This window comes from Carcharhinus amblyrhynchos, chromosome 1 (assembly GCF_965287045.1).
Source record: "Carcharhinus amblyrhynchos chromosome 1, sCarAmb.v2.hapA, whole genome shotgun sequence".
Lineage (NCBI taxonomy): Eukaryota > Metazoa > Chordata > Chondrichthyes > Carcharhiniformes > Carcharhinidae > Carcharhinus > Carcharhinus amblyrhynchos.
The window spans coordinates 117950672-117970665 of record NC_137324.1 but is presented as its reverse complement, the minus strand read 5'-3'; the positions used below and the strand labels follow the sequence as shown (position 1 = coordinate 117970665).

At 40.9% G+C, this 19994-nt stretch overlaps 1 long non-coding RNA gene across 1 annotated transcript in view; it reads left to right on the top strand.

Moving 5' to 3' along the window:
- Positions 1-19721, top strand: part of LOC145344407 (uncharacterized) — a 1015876-nt gene extending 996155 nt beyond the window's left edge. Inside the window, exon 2 of the long non-coding RNA XR_013886861.1 lies at positions 19567-19721. This is a non-coding gene — a long non-coding RNA (uncharacterized LOC145344407). The remainder of the gene's footprint in view (positions 1-19566) is intronic.
- The last annotated feature ends 273 nt before the right edge of the window (positions 19722-19994 follow it).

The following is a 19994-nucleotide window of genomic DNA, read 5'->3' as shown; positions in this document are numbered from 1 at the left end:
TGAGAGCAAGGTGCTGAATTCAAATGGCATGCAACAGGAAGGTTAGTGTCACGCTTGCAGTTTATTCCTCAACGCGGTCCTCAATTTGTGTTTAGTCTCCCCAGTGCTGAGGAGACCACACTGGAAGCAGCAAACATTAGAGACCAAACTGAAGGAAGTGTGGTGAGATGCTGCTTAACCGAAAAGGAATGTTTGGAGAATTGGAAAGTGAGGAGGTAAAGGGGCAGGGGTTGCATCTTCTTTAATGGAGCAGTGGACCAGGGTGTTACAGAGAGAGCGGTCCCCATGAAATGTTGGCAGGGGTTGGTGAAGGGGAAGATGTGTTTCGTGGTAATATTGTACTGGTCCTTTGGATGAGGAGGCTAGTATGTTGATTTCCAAGCTGAGTTGAAACGTGGCTATTAAGGAAACGACTGGAAACAATGCTTTATACTAGATAGAAATAATAAATAAGGAAAACTGACACCAAGCTTCCTGGTACTGACTCATTCTGGCATTGTTAAATTTACAGAGCAACTTTCCAACTGTCTTTTCCATCTGGGACATTTATTGCAGAGGAAATGGAGAAACTGAAGAGAGAAGCAATAATGTTGGCTGCAATTAGCAGAATCATAGAGAAGAAGGTCATTTGGCCCATCACGTCTGTCACTCCAAATGAACAATTCACTGAGTCCCATTCACCGCGTGCTCCCTGTAACCCTGCACATTCTTCCTTTTTAGATAAGAGTCCAATTGCATTTCGAATGCTTCATTTGAACCTGTCTCCACCACACTCAGTCAGATCATTTCAAACCCGTAACCACTCGCTGTATAAAATAAAATCTCTTCCTATTCTTTATACTTGTTTTACAAATTAATTTAAATTTATGTCCTCCCATTCTTGATCTTTTCATGTGTAGGGACAGTTTCTCACTAGTTACCCAAGCAAAGAGATGTTACCCAAATCTAAGACAAAGTAATATATCTCTGTTTAATCATGGGGAGAATTTATACTTTAAGTTTTAAATCACTCAAGTGATTTTAAGAACATAAGAAATAGGAGCAGGAGTAGGCCAACTAGCCCTTCGAGCCTGCCCCGCCATTCAATAAGATCATGGCTGATCTGTCGCTGCTCAGTTCCACATTCCCGCCCTCTCCCCATAACCCTTAATCCCCTCTCTTATCAAAAACCCATCAACCCGCGTCTTAAAAATATTTAGCGAGGTAGCCTCCACCACTTCAACGGGCAGAGAATTCCAGAGATTCACCACCCTTTGAGTGAAGAAGTTCCTCCTCGACTCTGTTCTAAACCGCCCCCCCTTTATCTTGAGGCTGTGCCCCCTAGTCCTACTATCCTTTGAGCGGGAAGAGTCTCTCCACCTCTATCCCATCCATCCCATTCATCATCTTATACGTCTCAATGAGATCTCCCCTCATTCTTCTAAACTCTAACGAGTACAAGCCTAATTTATTCAGCCTCTCCTCATAGCTCAACCCCCTCAACTCCGGCATCAGCCTAGTAAACCTCCTCTGCACTCCCTCCAAGGCCAAAATATCCTTGCGTAAGTACGGCGCCCAAAACTGCACACAGTACTCCAGCTGCAGCCTCACCAATGCCCTATGCAGCCGCAGCAAGACCTCCCTACTTTTATATTCAATCCCCCTCGCGATGAAGGCCAGCATCCCATTCGCCTTCCTGACCACCTGCTGCACCTGCAAGCTGGGTTTTTGCGACTCATGCACAAGGACCCCGAGGTCCCTCTGCACCGTCGCCTGCTGCAGTTTTTCTCCACGTAAGTAATAGTCCTTCCTACCATTATTCCTACCAAAGTGGGCCACCTCGCACTTGCCAACATTAAATTCCATTTGCCATTTCCTGGCCCATTCGCCCAGCCTATCTAGATCGTTCTGTAGACTCTCCCCACCCTCTGCACAATTTGCCTTTCCACCAGTCTTGGTGTCATCAGCAAATTTCGACACCCTACACTGGGTTCCCTCCTCCAGATCATCTATATAAATGGTAAATAGCTGAGGCCCCAGCACCGACCCCCGGGGCACTCCACTAGTCACCATCCGCCAATCCGAATAGCACCCATTGACCCCCACTCTCTGCCTCCTATTTGACAACCAGTCCTCTATCCACGCTAACACCCTACCCCCAACTCCATGTCCCCTGACCTTCTGCAATAACCTCTTGTGAGGTACCTTGTCAAACGCCTTCTGAAAATCAAGAAAGACCACATCCACCGGCTCTCCTCTATCCACCGCCCTAGACACATCCTCATAGAACTCCAGTAAATTTGTCAGACATGACTTCCCTTTAACGAAACCGTGCTGCATCTGCTCTATCAAGCAGTTCCCCTCAAGATGCCTCGTTATTTCCTCCTTGATGCCGGATTCTAACATTTTACCTACAACAGACGTTAAACTAACCGGCCTATAAATCCCCGCCTTTTGCCTGGCACCCTTCTTAAACAACGGCGTAACATTAGCCGTTTTCCAATCTTCCGGCACTTCCCCGGAATCCAGCGACGTCTGGAAAATAACCACCAATGCATCCACTATCACCTCCGCCATTTCTTTCAGGACCCTCAGATGCATTCCATCTGGTCCTGGGGACTTGTCCACAATCAGCCCCTCCAGTCTGTCGAGCACCGCCTCCCTAGTAACAGTAATGTCATCGAGACCCTCCAGTCCTACCACCTTTCCATCTCTAACATTTTTTTTTATTGTGCTTGTTTCCATATGACAAATATTGCATACTAGAAACCAATAATGAGGCTAGCATTAAATTAGGGAATCCTGTTGTAAACAATGAAGGGAAATTTAACTGCTTTATATACCCTAATAACACTGATACTGGAATTCAATCAAAAAATCTTTTTGTTGGTTTAATGTTCTGAAAACAATCTGCTTCTTAGAAATGATCAGAAAATGTTAACGTGCTATTGATTATTGGGATACTATTAAACAGAGTAAGAATTAGGTATTTTATACACCATGTACATTTTGGTTTTTAAAAGTTCAAAATAAGCCTTTGGGCGCAATCTTACCAGTGATCAGGGGAGGGGGTGGTGGGTCGTGACAGATCTCTCAGTATACGGTATACACTGTATAAAACAAGATACTGGAAGATTAGGATGAATATGCAATGCTGCCCTTAGAGCTCAGAAGATGGCTTCCCAGGCAAGCTAAGCCTCTCCACTGCACCCCGCCCCCACCCTCCCACCCCCCCCACCACACACACACACTAACCGCACCCCCCTCCATTGTGAGATTCACATTACGGCCTCTGTATTGTACAAGTGCCATAAATTACCATTACTGATGTTGCTGAAAAAAAATTTAACCTATAAAAACATTCAGCATGTATTTAGAAAACCACCATTTGACGACTATAGTGGGGTAATTTGGTGGAATTTTGTGTCAATGTTATTCCTAAATGCATGGAGACAATGTTTCAGTCCTACTTTGTGAAGAAACAGATGAAAGGGAAGCAAATAATCTAGCAAAGTTTTATTCATATTAATTAACCTATTAGAAAAAAACAAAATATTCAAAGAACTGAAGGATAGAATCTGATTAAGAGAATAGGCATTATTTCTATCTGATTGAGATACTTACATTTTTGATTTACATGTAAACATGTATTTAATTTTATTTCCTATTATCCTTTCACCCTCAAACAATGCTCAGAGACATAAAAATGAATGGAGATAGCCTATGATTATTCTCCAACGATGTTGAAGATATTAATGACAATGGTGCTATAAAGGACATAGGAAGCAAGATCACAAGTAGTTCATGTGGCCTCTCAAGCCAGCTCCATCATCCAATAACTTCTTCATCAACTCCATTTTCCATCCCCATCAGCAAACCCTTGATTACAGGGTCTAAAAATCTATCAATCTCAGCTTTGAATATACTCATTGACTGAAAATCCACAACTTTCATGGGGTGGAGAATGCCACAGATTCACAATCCTCTGCTTGAAGAAGCTTATCCTAAAACATCAAATCCCTACAGTGCAGAAAGAGGCCATCAGCCCATTGAGTCTGCACCAACAACAATCCCGCCCAGGCCCCACCCCCACAACACCACATATTTACCGCGCTAATCCCTCTAAACTACGTATCCTGTGACACTAAGGGGCAATTTAGCATGGCCATTGCACCTAACCCGCACATCTTTGGACTGTGGGAGGAAACTGGAGCCCCTCCGAGGAAACACACACAGACTTGGGGAGAATGTGCAAACTCCACACAAACGGTGACCCGAGCTAGGGATCGAACCCAAGTCCCTGGAGTTATGAGGCAGCATTGGTAACCACTGTGCCACCCTTGAGGCTATTTACCAGTAGCCTCTTCAGCCAAGGGGAACAACAATCTCAATGATTGCTCCGTATATGTTTCAATGAGATCATCTCATTCCAAAAACTCGAGAATATGGGCCCATTTTACTGGATCCCTTCTTTTGACACAGCCATCCCATTCTAGGAATCAATTTAGTGAAACTCTGTTGCACCCTAATTTAAGATTAAGGACAGAATTCTTCAATCTTGCTCATGACAGATTCTCCAGTCCCGCTGCAGTGAATGGAGATTTGGCTGAGCGCCAAATTTTCCATCCTCACTGGCAGTGGCGGCAGGATACATGAGATTGGAGAATTCCAGAAAAGTAGACCCTTCCCAAGGTGAGGAGCCAAGAACAGTTCACAATATTCCAGGTGCAGTCTTACCAAATTAAAACTAAATAACTTTATTTCAAATAACTCGATATATTTACATTAAAAAAATTAAAACCAAAGTCTGTTCTGTGAACTATTCTTAAGTTAGCAGTGTGGGGGCATCAGGGATTCATAAAAGTCTTTAGTGGACTGTGAAAGAGTGTTGGAAGATTGGCTATGATTCCAATTCAATGTTTTTTAGTTGGTACAACAACTCTGATTTATCTAAATCTGAGCTATTCATTCCTCATGTGTTAAATAACAATAGACAGAAAGAATGGTCACTTGTTGCTGCATCTATTGATAAACTGGTTGGTGAATTAGAACTCAAGCTGTTCCTTTATCTGGATTATTTTTTAATGTTGCTTTGATTAATAGCTGTTTCGTTGACAACAGTGCTGATAGGAGCTGTTCAAATTGAAATGAAACTAACTAGAAGCCAAAACTATAAAGATTAAAATCCAAGATTAAAATAGATTAACTAAATATTTGTAGCAACAGTTGCAAATAGAATACGTTCTTAGGTGGCAGCATTAAGTGGGTGATGTCAAATCAGCAGTCCTTTTACACTCCCCCAAATTATATTTTCTATTGACGACTGCCCAACATGCCTTAACACTGCAATGATTTTTTTTCCCCCCTCACAGTGAAACTTAAAATGTCAAATTAAGATTCATAATACTGAGCTTTTTGCCACTTAAGTACTAGAAGAAGTTGACATTTCTTTCCAGCCAGCTGATAACACTACTAAGTACTACTATGTCAGATATGACATTTACTAGTCAATGACAGCATTATTCTCATTTATAATTTTCCTAACAATGAAATCTAAATCCCCAGCTGCAAGAAGCATCGTTGGACATGATAGATGTGTCTTCTGTTCTTCATGCTTTGAGTGCAAATCCATACCCCATGCTGCTTAGAAAAGAGCACAAGAACATTGAAAAGTGTGGAACAGAATAGTTAACTCATCGATTTGGCCCTTTTCAACATAGCAGGCATAACGTCTTACAGCTTAGGCTGTCCAATTTATTAATCTCCTCAGAGATATGAAAATTCATAGAAGGTCCAAAAATAAAACAAAATGAACATTTATTCCTGATTCACTTCATTACCCACCAAAAATAGTTAATAACAACTCTCTTTGATACTTCAATACAATTTGGCATGGTAGCACAGTGGTTAGCACTGCTGCCTCACAGCGTCAGGGATCCAGGTTCAATATCTGGCTTGGGTCACTGTGTGGAGTCTACACGTTCACCCCATGTCTGCATAGGTTTACTTCCTCTGAAAGACGTCCTGGTTAGGTGTGCTGGCCATGCTAAATTCAGTGTACTTGAACAAGTGCCAGAGTGTGATGAACTAGGGGATTTTCACAATAACAATTAATGTAAACCTACTTGTGACACTAATAAGCTTTAAAACTATGCTAAAGGCAAAATACTGTAGATATTGGCATTGGAAACAAAAGCAGAAAATGCTGCAAAATGTGGATTCAGGCTCGAAAGGCTGGTTCTACTCTCTCCACTGATGCTGTCTGACCTGCTGAGATTTTCCAGCATTTCCTGTGTTTGTTGTTGAATAAACCATGCTAGCATTCTTATAAATACAGCCATTATTTCTATGATCCCTGCTGCTTTAGTGGCGTAAGTAAAAGTTATTTTTTGAGAAACGGGTGGACAAATGCTCAAATGTTTGCTATGATCTGTTACATTCACAGATATTAACCCATATAAAATATATTGATTAAGGGCAGTGGGAACAATGTCATCCAAGCACTGTTATTCCGTGTGGAATATCTAGTTCAGACGGTAAAGTCAGAGAGTTTGTAAAATCGATAATTGGCCAGAAATGCCCAATATTTCCATTTATTCCTGATTCAGCCCATTACCTGCCAGAAGTAGTTCATAACAACCCTCTTTGATACTTCAATACAATATAGCAGTAGCACAGTGGTTGGCATTGCTGCCTCACAGCACCAGGGACCCAGTTAGATGTCAAATCAGATTTTTGGTGTTTGCCCACTTTAACTACTCACTGTCATTTCTAGCCAAGAGTATTCCACAAATTATTTGCTATCTCTGGTGATCATTATCCCGCTGACCTTCTAAATTCAATATAATAAAATTTTAATCCAGGTTGGCATTATCTGCTTTTACCCAGAATGTTCACCATATGCTTACTTTGCGCTTAGAAAAACATAGAATATTAGAAGAAGTCAACATCATTTTACTCAAGGGAAATTCTACTTGACCAATATATGAGCATTTTGAGGATGTAACTAGCAAGGTAGTTAACAGGAAACCAGTAGATAGATTTCCAAAAGGCATTTGATAAGGTCCACACAAAAGGTTAATAGGGAAGGTAAGGGTTCTGGGAGTTGGGTATAATACTTCAGCATAGATAGACAGTTGGTTAACAGATGGAAAGCTGAAAGAGAGCATAAATGGGGCCTTTTCAAGCTGGCAGGCAATGAATAGTGGAATGCCTCAAGAACCAATTCTGGGGCATCCATTATTTAGAATCTTAGATTTAGATGAAGAGCGTGGTAGTGTGGCCCCTTTTGAGGGCTGCCCTGCTTGGGCCACATGACTGTGCCAAAGCCAATGGACTGTGAACCTGGGCCAACCGGAAGCAAGGGCAAGCAGTCCCAGATCTGGAGGGCTTAGGTTGGAGTCAGGGAATTGTTGTTAGGAGTAAACCAGTATTGGTTGTGCTGTTTACCCCTTTATGTATATAGTTCTTCTTAACAATAAACTCTCCAGTTAATTGTTTGCTACATTGTAATAACTTGAGGTGACTCAAAGAGACAAGGAGTAATGTATCAAAAGTTTGCTGACGAAATCAAACTGGGTGGGAAGGTAAGCTGTGTGGAGGATACAGAGGCTGCAAATAAAGACAGTTTAAATGAGTGGGAAATATTTGGAGTACAATATAAGTGTTAAGATATTCTCTTTAGTTGCAAGAATAGAACTGCAGAATTTTTTTTTAGAAAGGCGTAACTTATAACCTTTGGCTATGTTTGTACAAGGAACACTGAAAGTTCATGTACAATTAGGAAGGTAAATGACACGTCAGTCTTTTTTGCAAGAGGATTGGCGTACAAAAGAAAAGTGTTATGGAGATTGTTTAGAGTTTTGGTGAGATCGCATCTCGAATACTGTGTGCAGTTTGGTCACCACTTGTAAAAAAAAAAGATATACTCATATTGGAGGCAGTACTAAATTGGTTCCTTTGATGAAGGGGTTAACCTATGATGAGAAGTTATTTCGGCTTATATTTTCTGGCATTTAGAAGAATGAAAGGTGGTCTCATTACCACCCACAATATATGCTGAGAGATTGTTTTAGATTCATGAGCCAGCTGAAACATAGGTTAAGTTTCAGAATAAGGGGCCAATCATTTAGGACTGGGATGAGGAGAAATTGCTTCACTCAAAGGGTTATGAATCTTTGGAATTCTTTTAACCAGAAATTTATAGATGTTGCATTGTTGAATATGTTTAAGGCTGGGATAGACAGATTTTTGGTCTCTCAAGGAATTAAAGGACTTGGGGAGTAGGCAGAAAAATAAAGGTGAAGCCTAAGAATAGCCATGATCATATTGAACAACGGAGCAGGCTCGCTGGGCTATATGGTCTACTCATGCCCTTATTCCTTGTATTATTGTGTACTTTGCGAGGATAGATACATTTTCAAATCTTAGTTTCATACAGACTTGTTAAAGTTGTGCACACGTCCTCTTGCTCAGTTGCCATATATTGTTAGGTTAAAAAACTAATAATACCTTTATTACTCATGCCTTCCAGCATGTGAGATGCTTGCAGCATGCCCTTCATCTTTTCTCTGGTGAAAAGAAGCCTAATTCTGTTAGCGGCTCATAATTTAGCATCAAATTAAGGCTCGCTCCAAGTATAGAACTGAAAGTATCAAGGTAAATCCATCATGCAAATAATTTGGTAATTACTACTCGGTTGAAGTTAATTGGATTAAACTCCAATAATGGAGTTGATTGACTTTTTAACATCACCGACATTAACAATTTACAAGCCTCTTAAATTTTATTTTAAAATGTGTACATACACTTTTGCACCTAAGCAGATATCACTTCGTGCTGTGTCATTATCATCACATGGTATTAAAATTGCCATCATGTGCTTTTAACTGTGTGTTAATATTTCCATAATTCAGCATTAGCTGTGTCTGAATATTTTCGTCATGTAATGTTAGTTGTGTGTTAATCTATCATGTGGCATTGATATTATTATTGAGATATTAGTTGTGTAGATATTACCACTATGCAGATTCCATCCCTTGATTTGTGTTTGAATGAGAGAACGTACACGATATGAACTTGTCCTTCTAATTAAGTACCTGGTGCTAAGTCCAGCATAACAAAATGATTAAGCAGCTGCCCCATCCATCCATACTATTTCCTTTGAGTGGCTGCACTTCAAGTATCTCATGAGTGATAAAGCATTTTGGAATGCCTAAAGCAGTGCTGAGAAACCTGTAACCCATTCGGCCCATCAGGGTTCTGAGTACAGCCCATTTTACTGACCATTGTCCACACGCAAAGTTGCCAAATTCTACTGATTTCCATCCACAGTTTTTTTTTCCTACTGGTATGACTGACGTGTACTTAAAGCAAGGTCAAGTGAAATGAGGTATATGTTGATTGCACACAACATTGACAACGCAACCAAAGTGTGAATATTTATTTTGTTTTTAACCATTTGAAGTCCAAAGATGTGTGAATTAGCCAAGCTAAATTGTCCCTTAGTGTCCAGGAGACTAGCTAGTGTCAATGCATGGAGTTATGGGGATAGGGCCTGGGTGGGATGTCGTCGGTGTAGACTCGATGGGCCGAATAGCATCCTTCTGCAATGATTCTATAATTCTAAGTTGATAGTGTGATTAATATATAAAGGATTAAGCATTTGCTATAACTCGTTACAAAATATTTGTCAAGTATTAGATGTCTTAATCTTATTCACTGGGACCACAGTTACTGAACAAGCCGGATTTCAATCTCATGGCCCATTGAGATGAAGAAGGGCTAGTCAGTGGGTAACCCCTCATGTAACCCACTCACTAGCCGAGGTTGTCCATCTCTGGTCTAACGATTGGAATAGGCTGAACCTAACGCACGCCCTTCTTTTATCAAGCCATCGGCTTTGAACTTCTTTATTACTTTGGCAGAAAACCTGCAAAACATTCTGAAAAATGGCTGCTTTAACCGCAGAAGCCATTTTCATGTTTATCCCGCAATTGATACAGCTGGTGATAGGGACAGTCTTTGCAGAAAATTAGAGCCACTATTTGCACAAGTTCTTTTATTCTGGATCTCAGTAATCGCTCAATCATAAGATAGATATGAATGAAAGGAAAGCAAAATCTAATTTGAATGAGACTGATGATAATGTCAATCATTCTTCACCCCTTAACAATTCTTGGAAGTATTAATATAAACACTCTAAGTCACTCATATTAATGCTGACCGTGCCATCCACTGAGTTTGTCAAAATGAACAGAAAGCAAATTTTCTCTCAGAAATTATTAAATACCTGTACGTTATCCAGTGAAAGCTTCAGTGCCCTGACGTGACCTTTTGAGTTTCAATGAAATGCATCCATACAGCATAATCAACATGATTAATTTAATAAATCATCATTCCCCATCAGGTTACTGTGGGGAATATTATCTTGACAACTGTCCATACCTGTCACCTGACCATAAGCATTTTCTTTGTGAAAGCTTTAAAAACAAAATTTGGAAATTAAACTCAGCAGGATGATCATTGGCATCAATTTTAGCTACAGTGTTTGCATAATAGCTATGGCATTTAAATTGCAAACATTTCCCACTTGACATTGCTAAATGTGATAACTGATGCTGTCACATGAACAACTTCAGAAGTTATGGAAGCAATGGGAATACTGAGGTAGTTATAACATTTACACATTCAGAAGAAACAATCTTCCCAGGGTCAGACGGATAGTCCCATGTGCAAACACGCACAAACTCCGAGATAAAACCCTGTCGGATTAGAGTAGAGGAACATCTGAAAAAAAAACCGTTAGACAATTATCTTTGTTAGCATTTTATCTTTCAATTGGTGTCTCTGACAATCTTTGTCATGTTGCAGACAATCAGACCAAGACTTTTGAAAATTCAGGACTACAATCTTTATGCAGTTGTTTCACAATTACAGATAGTTTGAAGTGGAGTTTCTAGAAGTTTACACTCGTTTTATCATCGCAATCCAGTAAAAATCTGCCAAATTAACACAAAAGATTCAGGAATTTTGAACATACTGTGCATCATTCACAAGTCAAGTTTGTGCAAAGTTTAACAATAGTTTAAAAATAATGTCACACCACCACCCATAAAACTGGTCACATCACCAAATTGGCACGATAAAGTATTATATATTTAAGTGGATGCATGATTGTTTTAGGAGCCAGTCACATGATTTTGTGGTGATTTTATTGGTGTTTCACAGGCACCTGCTTTGTTCCATTTTCTACTCTGTACAGGCAACAGCTCCTACAATAAATCTGTTGTTATTCTGAATTTATGGTGCAAGATGCTTCTTTATCTTTGTGCTTTAAACTCACAATCCCTAACTGCTGTTTAGGAAAATGATGAGCCCACTTCAACACGAAGATAAAAGAATGAAACAGCTGTCACATGGTGGATTATTTAACCAATTTGTGGATAGGTTTTGCTTGCTTCCAGTCCAGGATGGAAGAGAGGAAAAAATTTCCCAAATGCCTCAATTGTTGTCACCACATTATCATGAGACATGCTACATAGAGATGCATTGACTTACAATAAACATCACTAACATTATTAGGGCATTACATAAAGAAAATTGGTGATGAGTTGGGATTTTGCTACATTGAGAAAAGATCCTAAATTACAAAAACATCATGGGTCCTGGAATATCAGAAGGCTGGGGAAAATTAGTAACAGGATTAAAGTTTGAAGCATCAGTGAAGGAAGGCCTAGAAAGAAAACAAATTGTGTTTCTCACCGGGAAAAAAAAATGAGGTAGACTCCTCTAAGCTGCACAGCCCAGGCATGTGTTGTAGTGTTTAGCACAGTAAAAAGTCTGACAACACCAGGTTTTAGTCCAACCGATTTATTTGATAGTAAACTCGCAAGCTTTCGAGGGGACTCCCTCTTCGTCAGGTGAATGGAGAGTTCTGGCCTCGGACAGAGCGTATAAAGCACAGACAGTTTACAGATTACTGATTAGAATGCAAATCTTTACACCTAACCTGCTGTTCAAGTCCTAAAGTGGCCGACAATGTTAACCCCCGTGACTTGCCTGGGTTTGCAAAATCTGACTCACTGTGCTGTCTGGAGACAATACACATCTCTTTAACCTGTGATCAGTGCTCCTTCCACACACATTGTCGGCCACTTCAGGTCTTGAACAGCAGGTTAGGTGTAAAGATTCGCATTCTAAATCAGTAATCTCTAAACTGTCTGTGCTTTATATGCTCTGTCCGAGGCCAGAACTCTCCATTCACCTGACGAAGAGGGAGTCCCCTCGAAAGCTTGTGAGTTTACTATCAAATAAATCGGTTGGACTAAAACCTGGTGTTGTCAGACTTTTTACTGTGTTTACCCCAGTCCAACGCCGGCATATCCACATCATGTAGTGTTTAGCAGCAGAGCAAGAGACTCACTATACAGTTGAAAAAGATGGAAATTCTCTGTGTGGGTTTAAAAGAGGGGCTTTTTGCAGTCAGAGAAGGGTGAGATTCATGCAACAGCTGACATATTTGAAAAGAAGAGACACCTTTCTGTAACGCTAGGCCTTTTGAAAAAAAAGAATACATCAAGTGAACAGGTCTTCAGGATAAAAAGAGGAGTACTAGCAAGATAATAAACAGATTGTGCTGCACAGTCTTGAGTCACTACTACCTGCAAGAGAAATTGTGGGTCAATTAGGAACCATAGGTCCTTTCAGTGAAGAAAATAATCATGGATTTCCTATGCAGAGCAGTTTCAATACTTTGTACAAACAGATACAATTGTAAATGAGTTCCTCGTACCAGCTTTTCTCATTACAATAAAAAGTAAAGCCTCCACCCTCTTTCCTCGACACCCTCATCTCCACCTTCCTTCCCCCAGATCCCCAACCCCAACCTCCTTCCCCCTGTTCTCTATCTCTACTCTCCTTCCCCCATTTTCCCATCGTGACTCTCCTTCCCCCAGTTCCCCATCTCAACCCACCTTCCCTCAGCCCCTCCATCTCGACCCTCCTTCCCCGAGTTCCCCACCCTCCTTCCCCCAGGGCCCCTTTTCCACCTCGTACATGATGGATTTGAGATAATCGTAACTTTTGTTTTGCCCTGTGGTGATGTTTTAAGATGATGCAAGCAGTCTGTGTTTCTTGATGGAGAATTTGCTGCTCTAGTACAATCCAAGAAATTTAAACATGGATAAGCCAACAATGAATAACACAAAACAGCTTCTGCAAAACTGTTGTATTCTCTGGCACATTCTGGGAAGTAGCAAATAGCCTGGATTAATCAAGCTTCAAAAAAAAAGGAAGCAACTTGAATTGCTGATCATTTTTCAACAGCCAGCATTCGACAATAACATTTTGCTCAGTCTTCAGCCTGTACACTTGCTCAAATAGCATTATAGGCTTATCAGCTCTCTGCACATGCTCTTTACATGTTGAATTACACATACTAAAACAAACAAGTGTGAAAAAAAACACTGCAAATATCAGCTGAGAGTTCAAAGTTCCATGCCCAGAACTACTCTATTTATTTGGTGACAGATCTATCAAATTTAATCTATTTTCCAATGACAGCCACTACTTTTGTGAAAAATGTAATCGTTCTGAGACCTACTGTAAAATAAATCCACAACCACAACTTCATCATTTTAATGGCTTTGCAGCCCATCATTCTCTTCCTCTTTTGAGAAGTCTCAATCCAATAGTGTGGTCCTGGCATTACTAGGTAACCTGCTGAATTAAGTCTTCGAAAAATCACTCAGAAGGCTGGAAAGCTATTGTACTCTGCTAGTAATTGGCAGCCTTTTCCTCGGATATGACCGTCACAGGTTAGGACAGCATTTGCTGCCTATCCCTAATTTCTCTTGAGGAGGTGGTAAACAGCCTTCTTGAGTCACTGCAGTCCATGAGGTACTTCCTTATTCACTGTTTGGGAGGGATTACCAAATCTCAAAACCAACAACAGAAAAGGAACAGCAATACAGTTCCAAATCAAGATGGTGTGGGGTCTGGAGGTAAACCTGCAGGTTGGAGTGTTCCCACATATTCCAGTACCCTTGTCCTAGAGTTTGGAAAATGTTGTTGAAGGTGGCATGATTAGTTGCTGTATTGCATCTAGTAGATGGTTCTCACTGCTGCCACTGTGCAACTGTGACGAATGTATGTTTACAATGGTGGATGGGGAGTCCTTAAAGCAGGTTGCTTTGCACCAGATGGTTGTAGAGTCATACAGCATAGAAAAGACTCTTCAGTCCCTTGAGCCTGCGCTGAAATTAGTTACCACTAAAATTGCACTAATTCCTTTATCCAGCACTTGTCCCATTTCCTTGAATGTTCTGATATTTAAAGGGTACAGTTTTGGTCTCACTATTTAAGAAAGGATATAACTGTTTTAGAAGCAGTTCAGAGAAGGTTCAGTTGACTGATACCTGGGATGGGGAAGGCGGAGGGGGATTAGGTTGCCAGGAATGGTTGGACCTGCATCCATTGGAGCTTAGAAGGTTGAGAAGTTTGAGAAGTATCTTATTGAAACATAATTCTCAATTGTTTTTTGGAGATACACTCACTCGGGCAAGTGGAGATTATTTAATCAAAATCTTGACTTGTACATTGCAAATGGTTGACAGGCTTTGGTGAGTCAGGAGGTGAGTTACACCTCCTGACTCACCATAGAGTTCCCAGCCTCTGACCTACTCCACCAGTCATTGTGTCTATATGGCTTCCAACGCAAGTTTGGGTGCCTTCTACTTATTGTTGAAATGGCTCAATCTGAGATAAGCATAGGTCTTGAAAAAATGAAGAGAATTTACATCAAATGCATAGATAATGAGCAGGATTTTACGGGTCTGCCACAACCAGGATTATCCAGCCTCATCAAAAATGAATGGAATTTTGGCTGGGCCGCTGAATCTCCCACAACAGATTCTACCACGACACAGTTGGAAAATCCCAGCCAACATCGTTGGAAATCTGGGAGCACTCATTTTGAGAGTTTTTTTCCTGGGTGCCTGCATAGTGAGGGAGAGGCGGGAGTCAGTGGGGATGGAGGCAGGAGTGAGGCAACAATCAGTCATGATCTCATTGAATGGTGGAACAGTCTATAGGGGCTGAATGGCCTACTATGCTGCTATATTTGACTGAGGCTCAATTTGTACTCTAAGTCTTGAAAAGCTGTAGTGTTAAGTTAATAGTGTCCTGCTTTATGCATATTTGTTATATTCAGCAAGGTTTTTGCTTTTTAAAAATCTTGTGGCACAATTTATTTCAATTAATCAGTGAGTGTTGGATTTTATCTTTAAACATTAATGGTCTCTATAGAGATTGTAACAAAATAGTAATGAGTGGGCATTGACAGGTGGGTTTTGGGGTGGAGTTGATGTAGCTGCTAACATTGTTAATGCGGAGTCCGGAGCAGAACTCTGCTCCTCCTAGCTTCATGTTCAGATATGTATATTTTAAAAGCTTCTCTTTTTGCTTGCTGCCTAATATGTAGACACTTAAATTTCTGGACCAAAAAGCAAAAAACGATTACAGTAAAAAGTTTAATAAGAAAATAATGCAAACTGTAAAGATGCTTGAAGGATTTAGTGTCAATGAGAACATGTTTATTTTTGCTTTGGATCCGTGCCTTCTCATCTTAACTTGCTATTGCTATCCATTTGTCAAATTGAGAGGCATGTATTCATGGAAATATTCTGCAGTTTACAAAAATGCTTTGAATTGTTAACAAATCCAAATAAAAATACTTCTGAATGTGAAGCTGGGAGGAGTACATCCTCTGACTCCACATTATTGCATACTCTACATGCAGTGTGCTGCATTCTGATCTCCCAATCATCTTTCCTTACATTCCCAGTCCATCGTCTCCCAGATGCCTCAGCAGCTCATTATGCATGAATCCTCCATAATTCCCCAGCAAGTAATTCTACTTCAGTAGAACCACTTACTCAGAACTCATGGGCCATATTTTCCATTTCTCACTGTGCTTTCAAATAACCAGAAATGATTCCATTCTGTCAGTTCCACACTGATGGTTCAAACTCTTACTTTTCCTTGATATAGACAGTACGGTGGCACAGCTGTTTGCATTGCTGGCTCACAGCACCAGGTTCAATTCTGGTCTTGGGTCACTGTCTGTGTAGAGTTTGCACATTCTCCCCATCTCTGCCTGGGTTCCCCCTCCCCCCTAATCTAAATATGTGCAGGTTAGGTGGATTGGCCATGCCAAATTGTCCCTTAGCGTCCCAAGATGTATAGGTTAGATGGATAGTAAATGTGTGGGGTTATGGGAGTACGTTGGGGGGTGGGGCAGTGGGCAGTAGGGGTGGGGGCGGTGGGCAGAGGGCCTGGGTAAGATGCTTTGTGAGCGAGTCAGTACAGATTTGTTGGGCTGAACCGCCTCCATCTACACAGTGGCTTTATGATCTCTCTCTGTCTTGATCTGGCTTTGGTGACCATGGATGTCTGTGTTGGCCATGCTTGGCAAGGTATTGCAGTGGTTTGCTGTTGCCTTCTGCAAATGGCTGACGAGGCAACTCTCCCACTCTAAGCATCTGCCATAGGCATATCAAAAGGATATATAGGTTGATAATAAACCTCTTTGGCCTCATTACAAATGCCATAATGAGTAACCTCCTGTGGTCATCAGCCCTGAAATGGGAATTAAACCAGGTTCTGGCTCAGAACTGGGATGTTCAGCATCACATCACGTTCCTTGATATCTCACCCAGCTAGACTTCTGGCCAGAGTTTAGAAGCTTTTGCACTCTGCAGCACCACTGCCGATGACATGACACTACAACTGAAAAGGACAATCGCTGGAGTCCTAGGATTAGAGGCTACAGGTATGTTACCTTGTTACGGGGGAGTGCTGGGGATGCTGGCAGTGTTATGGCAGTGGAGGATGCTTGGTTGTTGGTATGGTTGAGGTGCGGGGGGGGGGGGTGGTGGAGGAGAGTGGTTGCAGGGAAAGGGGATTAGCACTAACAGCTGGATATTGCTCAGTAGACCCTGACCTCCAGCCTCTGGATCAGGGACAGATCATCTTTTCTCAAGGGTCTGTTCAATCCTGCATCTGCATACGCCATGCTCCAGGTTGGCAAGCAGCCCACACAGATTCATTAATCATGCATGCTGCATGGCCACGAGTCCATGAGCCTCTTAAGTGATCTTCAGTTGGCACTAGGGGCAGGAAGGTCAACCACTAACCCACCCACCCAGAATTCTGGTAGAGGTGGAAAGGTGGCAGGGTTTGGGTACACCACCACTCCATCTAAGTAAATGCCCCAACTGCCTCCAGGTTCACCAACAAAGAGAGCAGCAACTCAAAGAAGCAGCTTTAATTGTAATTTTTTAATGGGAATTAGTTATACCTCTGAGAAGGAATAAATTGCTAGGCTATGGGAAACAACAAGTGAGGCTAATTGAATTAGTTTTTCAAAGAGCTGGATAGACACAGAAGGCCAAATGGCTTCTCGTGTTGGATTCTGTATTTCTACTGTTAGGTTAGCCTTAACAAGCAAACAAACAACAACCACATACATTTATATAAAAGCGAAATACTGTAGATGCTGGAATTAGAAACAGAAACAGACAAAGGGCAATCCAGATTCAAAACGTTGGCACGGTACTGTCTCCATAAATGCCATCAGATCTGCTGCGATTTTGCAGCATTTTCTGTTTTTGAACCACAAAAATATTAAGGATTTATCAAATAAAATTAGGAGGAAACAACGTAAGGAAATGTCAGGACAGATGATCAAATGCTTCCTCAGAATGACAGATTTTAAGTATTGCCTTAAAGAATGGGAGAGAGGTGAGAGATCCAAATAGATTTTGAAAGGGAATTCCAGAGCTTAGGGCCAAGGCAGCTGAAGGAACAATTGCTAATATTCGAGCAATTAAAATTGAGATTGTGCAAAAGACCAGTATAGGAGAAGCACAGATCTCTTCCCCACCCATCACCACCCCACCCCCACACACTCCCCTCCCATCCCCCCAACATCTTCATCTGTCGCAGCTTACCCTTTGATTTCAGCTTCTCTGCTGTTTGGCCATTCACACGCTTTATTCTCTCTATGGGCTGCCATTATCAGCCTGCCCCCTTGTTTTTGTGGCTATGACTCATCTTTCATTCCCTTACCCTGCAGTATAAATATCTCCCACTTTCTACACCTTTATTGACAAAGGGTCATCTGGACTCAAAACATCAGCTCTTTTCTCTCCTTACAGACACTGCCAGACCTGCTGAGATTTTCTAGCACTTCCTCTTTTAGTTTCAAATTCCAGCATTCACAGTAATTTGCTTTTATCTCTTGAAGGTTCGTAGGGCTGGAAGAGTTTAGGGATGGTCAAGGCCATCAAGAGATTTGGCAACAAGGATGAGAATTTTAGAACAGGAATTGCTTTACCAGGGGCCTGTGTAGGTCTATGAGTGGAACTTGTATCATCAAGTTTTATGATTTATATCTGTATTTTAAAGGTAACATTTAGTTGTAAGAATAAGTGTTAAATGTAATATTAATTCAACCATCAGATTGAGAAACTGATGAACAACCCTGAAGTAAGTGCAGTTTAATTAGATTAGATTAGAGGGTAATTATAATTCAATATGCTTGAATTTCAGAATTTGAAGTTTCTCCCTTCCAATTCTATAGTTATTAACTAAACAAGTTGCACTGCAATTACCCCAGGTCTATTGGAATTACACTTCAGGACTGTTTATCAGTTTCTCAATAAATGGATCATTCCATTTATCTTACATGTTGACATGTTTGAGCTTCTCTTTGAGACACATCTTTGATAATCTCTAGCCACAACTGGATTAAAGAAAACAATGAAATCAGGCAAGAGCAGTCCAATTTATCTGGGTGGCAGGGGGAGAGAGATTGTAGTGGGATAGCATGGTCAACCATGTCAAAGGCTGTAGACAAGTTGCGAAGAATAAGGAGAGATAGTTTGTCATGACAGTCACATAGCTCACCACATGTGACTTGGATAAGGGCTATGTCAGCACTGTGGCAGAGGCAGAAAACTGATTGAAGGAGATGGATGATGATGGCAGATTTGAAAGAGAGTGGGAAGAGTACCTGAGGAAAGAGAATTACTAACAACATCAATTACCATGTGCACCAGGAAAGGGAGTTTGCTATTCAACTGTTTGATAGGAGTAGGGTCCAGGGAATGGATGGCGCATCTCATGGACAAGATGACCTTGTTGGTGGGTTGGGTGGGGAGGAAAGAAATTTGAGAGTTCAGAGCTCAGGCAGCTGGGAACTGTAGGAGTAGTTTTGCCCATTGTGCTAGGGGAATGAAGAGTTAAAATCTGAGTTCCTTGGAATTAAGGGACTGGAGATGAGAGTTGTACCAGAGAAATGATCAAGGCAGATGAATGGTTTTATTGGGATGTTTCTTGAAAGGAGAGGTATTGATGCAATTGAGTGGAGTGAAAGTGCAAGAATGTCATTATGAAGGGATATTTGTTTGCCAATGTCATTTTAGGATGGAAACATGAATCAGAGTAATGCCAATAATGAGCAACAGTCAATTGTTGCATTGTACCAGCCTTGCTAACCTGTTTACTCAATCTACTTATTCATAGAAACTAATGTCCACAGGCTGATGCAGCTCATCGTTCTTACTGATAATCTTTCTTATGGCCAGAAATATGGAGCATAATGGATATGTATGATGGAGTTGCAAGAAACTAACACAAGAAAGATGTAAATTACATCATAAAGGTCTATGTTCTCTGAACCTTGTGATTGGGTTACTGACCTTGTAAATATCTATCAGTTTTTATAATATAATTTTGATGTTTAGTCATGGAATGTGGGTGCAATTGCAATGCAAGGGAATCTAATCTATTTGGCTCTGCTTATCCTTTTAGCTGATACATATAAGATTAGTTCCCATTACCATATAACTTTTCAATCACCTCGACTGACTGGAATTGAGTATTATGATACCAAAGTAGCAAACCCAACCAGGAAACATACATTTGGCTTTTAACTCTTAAAACACACAGTG